At 35.4% G+C, this 4803-nt stretch overlaps 1 long non-coding RNA gene across 1 annotated transcript; it reads right to left on the bottom strand.

The window, feature by feature from the left end:
• Positions 1-363: 363 nt before the first annotated feature.
• LOC145799072 (uncharacterized) lies at positions 364-3852 on the bottom strand. The gene is made up of 3 exons (XR_014341071.1): positions 3643-3852; positions 2891-2935; positions 364-1355 (listed from the first exon to the last, which is right to left on the bottom strand). It is a non-coding gene; the product is annotated as an uncharacterized LOC145799072 (long non-coding RNA).
• Between the last annotated feature and the right edge of the window lie 951 nt (positions 3853-4803).

The raw sequence follows: 4803 nt of genomic DNA, 5'->3' as shown, positions 1-4803 counted from the left end.
AAAAAAAACCCAATAAAATAGTAAATAAAAGAATTGTATGTGGAGTGCTGAGATTTGTAACTCACGGTTTGAAAAAAAGCAACATGAATAAAAAAGCAACATGAATTTCTATAGACTGCTTACTGATTTCACGGTAGGAAAGGATGCTCACTAATTACACTGAATTGCTCACGATTTTAAAGTGAAAGGGTGCTCACCGATTGCTCACGGTTTGAAAGTGAGAAGTTAAAAGTAAAGAAGTGAGAAAGACTGAACTGAAGTGTAACGCCCTCAAAATAATACATATAAACTCACATTCAAGACATCAATAAAGTATAATTCTATTTATCAGAGTATTCTTACAAAAGATATTACATGTTGACAACAAAAGTAAATGCCCTCCAAGCTTACAACTTTCCAAGTCAACACTTGGTTACAAAAATAGAGTATTAACTCTAATACATATTAAGCCCTTGGTCTGAATTTACATGTAATATCAAAAGAACAACGAAAAGGTCTATCAGCCTCAAGCCTCCTAAGCTACGTCCTTGGAGATGGCATATCATCTGAACCTGAAAATGAAAATGATGTCCCATATAGGGTGAGCCAAAGCCCAGTAGAGATGTACTAAACCAAGTATGAGAGATAACTAAAACAAGAGCATTTGACAGATGGTTAAAACTTATAAACCAAATTATATCACAATACAGTTTCATGACTTTCATGTCCATGTTACATTCCACTTTCCTCTACTTATCCAAATCATTTCATAAACATGGCTCAGAACCTGACCAACAATTAATGGGATTACATTCCATATTAAAACATTTCCTTTATTCACAATTCAAATGAGTCTACAACTCACATTAAAAACACTTCCAATATTTCAATTTAATACACACATTTGTTGTATTAACACTTCAAGTGATACACATATTTTGTCACGCCCCAAACCCGCCCCTAAAAGTTTGGGCATGACCCGTTTGAAAACGAACACTTAACCTGTAATAAATAACATATGGGGCCTCATCGGAAGCATAAAGTAGGAAAATAACAATACATATAAATTCCATTGAGCTACATCTACATGCTAGGACCTCTTATACATCACATTTATCATGGAAAATAGATAAAGCTCCAAACCATATGTTGTGGCATCGGTGATAAACAACCATATGTACAGACCCAGCCCCATCATTGGGCTTATATAAAAATCATTGAAGTTCTACCTCTTTAACTTTAAATAGGTAATCAAAATTAAGCCAACATTTCAATAGACTTTACAAAAATAAATGGCTTCGTGCAGCGCCTGAACCCACGAAGGTTGACAAAAGAAAACGGGTGTCATGACTAGGACTGACCACTTGGTTGGTTACCTACAGAAACAGACGTTAGACAGAGTGAACCAAGCTCAGTGAATAGTAATATATAAATAAAACGATGCTTAAATTGAAACATAACACATAACAATGCATATAAAGATGTAGAGTTCACATAGTTAGTCTGATTCTGTGCTACGTACATAACGGCTTTAAGTTCAATCTTGCAACATAAACATGGTGGCTATAAGCCCTTGAAACATGGTGGCACGAGGCCCTTGAAACATATGGCATAAAGCCCTTGTAACATATGGCACTAAGGCCCTTGAAACATATGGCACTAGGCCCTTGAAACATATGGCACTAAGGCCCTTGAAACATATGGCACTAAGGCCCTTGTAACATATCTGACCTTGTAGTATATTCAAACTTGTAAAATATACTTGAAACATACCTGAGCATACTTGAACTTGTAACATACTGGAAACATGCCTGAAACATACTTGAACATCATTCATTAATTCAAATGGAACATATTATAACTAGAGCGTTTCTTGTTGTATCATGTCATTATCATACGCTTAACAATAAGAGACTAATTCACATTCTCATGAGAGTCACATAATAATGCTAAACTTTGCACTTATATCGTAGATTCTGAATAACTTCCAATTCATAAGCAACATAGTAAAATAACTTCAAATTCATATGGATACACATAGCTACTCTTATATTTACTCTGAATCTATTCTTCAAGAATGAACATAAATTCTTTTGGGTGAATGACTTAATTCACGTGCTCTATTAATCAATAGTATACACCGTTGTTTAATCGTTCTTATATGTTAACATAGTTGCCTTGCCTTGTAATTAATAGTCCTAATGGTAACCGTTACATCATTCCCACGAGTTGACATAATTAACATAAAGTTAACAGGACAAAGTAAGCACATTTTCATTAGATTACAGATGACTTTATCGGTTTCACAATTCCACAGTTCGGCCCTTGGCCTGAGGGGTTCACACATTCACGATAGCCTTTAGGTTTCATAGATTCACAACTTATCACATCGGCCTTCGGCCCTTTGGATTCACAAGTTCGCAAGTTTGGCCCTTGGCCTCATAGCTTCATAATTTCACAAATGGCCCCTGGCCACATAGGTTCATAGTTCACAAATGGCCCCTGGCCACATAAATTCACAAGTCGGCCCTCGGCCTCATAAATTCACATATATATAAATTAGCTTTTGGGTTTCATAGGTTCACAATCCGGCTCTTAGCTTCATAGTTTCACAATTCACAATTCGGAAATTCATACTTCACAAATGGCCCTCGGCCACATCGTTTCATATTTCACAAGTTGGTGATCCATACTTCACAAATTCGAGATGCATATTTCACAAATCCTTTTTGATGTTTCCATAATTTCACAATGTTCCTCATATAGCATACACATTTGATGTTTCCATAATTTCACAATATTTACGTAGCATACATAACATACATGTCAACATAATTCTTATGACGAAGATCATAACGTCAATAACAATAATCATTAATGGTTAAAGATACATCGAAGTACTACTACTCACAGTGATCGGTTCCCGGTGGTAATGGTACAATGTCCTCGTCTCGACCTACAATTACAGTGCACAACACATAATATGAGATTATACTCGATCCTTTACTTATTCTCTTTGATCGTTCAATCAATTAGTCATGGTGGTACCAAGCTCATTATTCTTTAATATGTTGTAATCCATGTCTTAGAAAACGGGAGAAATCGATAGGAAATGGTTTAGGTGAAGAAATGGTACATAACTAATTGACATAACGTGAACAGTCATCACTAATTTGGGTATAACTTTTTTTGTATTTAGAATTTGGGAGTGAGACTAGCGCCATTGGAAACTAGACTTCCGGGGCTTGATTTTAGGCTCAAGAATCACTCAAAACGGAGTCCGGATGCAAAAGATATACCCATTCAAAGTTGGCTGGACAGAGCTGTCCCCGCACGTGCGGGTGAACAGTGCCGCACATGCGGCCCTGGACAGCAGCAGTCCGAAAATGGCTGAAATTGTGGGACTTTTCATTTTCAAAAATCAAACCTTAATTACATGTAAATCAAAGCCCAAAACCCTTTAATACATGACCAATTTCACATTATTATTCTTCATCAAACACCATAATCTCACAATAAACAAATTTAATGATTTTACTTCTTCAATCAAGGAATTCTTAGAAAATCAAGGTTCATGGGTTCAAAGCTCACATCTTCTATATCAATCCATGATTTCAAGTAGTAGATGGATTCTATACAAGGTTAGTAATTAGAGCCACATACCTTACCCAAACCTTTGTTCATCCCTTAGTCTCTTCAATTTTTCCAAGCTTTTGGTTGATCTTTCCTCTCTCTTCTATCTTCTTCAACCATCTTCAAGCTTCCATGGATGTTGAATTCCTTAGGGAGAAGCTTTGCCTCTTCTCTCTCTCCCTCTCTCTCTCTCACGGTTCTCCTTCCCCTTTCTCTAGATATTTTTATTTTTTGTTTGGTTCAAAAATAGATGAGTTCAACAACTCATAAGGCATATATGCATATATAAAAGCTTCCCACAAATAGGAAGGGCCAAACACGCCCTTACGAATCGCACAAAATCACATTTCAATTAAACTTCCCAGATAACTCTAAAAATTATGCTGATCATAAATATGTCCCCTGTTCCGGTATCTAAAGTATTTAAGGCCTTTAATTTGCAGTATAAAGTTAATCACCCAAACGTCCATTAACGAATCAGACAAATTAGATTTCAAATTAATTTTCCTAAATAATTCCAAAAATTCCCATTAACATATCCAAGTACTCAATTTTGTTTTTTGAACCCATAAAGGTCGGTAATTCCCATTTTAAGTCCGTAACTCAACTGATAATGCTTCAATTCTAATAGATATAATTAAATTAAACCACATCATTTCCTAGGGAAATAAAGATGATTTCTTATACGCATTTTGGGGTCATTACATATTTGCTGTATTCATGGAGTCCATCCCCTATCTACTCCCAAACAGGTTTGAGAGTCCATCCCCTATCTCCTCCCAAACAGGTTTGAGAGTCTATCCTGTATCTCCTCTCAAACCATGGAGTACATCCCCTATCTTCTCCCAAACAAAATGCATATACAATGTATTTAACACTTGTCATACACAATAATCAATCAATACACATATTTGCTATATTAATTCAACCGTCATATTCAATGACATATTCAATGTGATTAGTTTCAGTTTTTCCTAATCAACATACAATGTCTACAACAATCAAGACTATCCTCCACCGATAGCTCAAAGCAGTTATTTCTAAACAAATAATAAATGTAACAAATAGATATAATATCCACATTCTCATAGGTGAGTGATTAATTAATCCAACTACACCATTTAATCCCATAATTTCTCAATTTCATTATCCTCAATTCAATTTCATGTTTCCACAAATTAATTATTCAAA

This window comes from Camellia sinensis, chromosome 9 (genome assembly GCF_055761805.1).
Source record: "Camellia sinensis isolate YWXY chromosome 9, ASM5576180v1, whole genome shotgun sequence".
Taxonomy (NCBI): Eukaryota; Viridiplantae; Streptophyta; class Magnoliopsida; order Ericales; family Theaceae; genus Camellia; species Camellia sinensis.
This window is presented reverse-complemented; position numbering and strand designations above follow the sequence as displayed.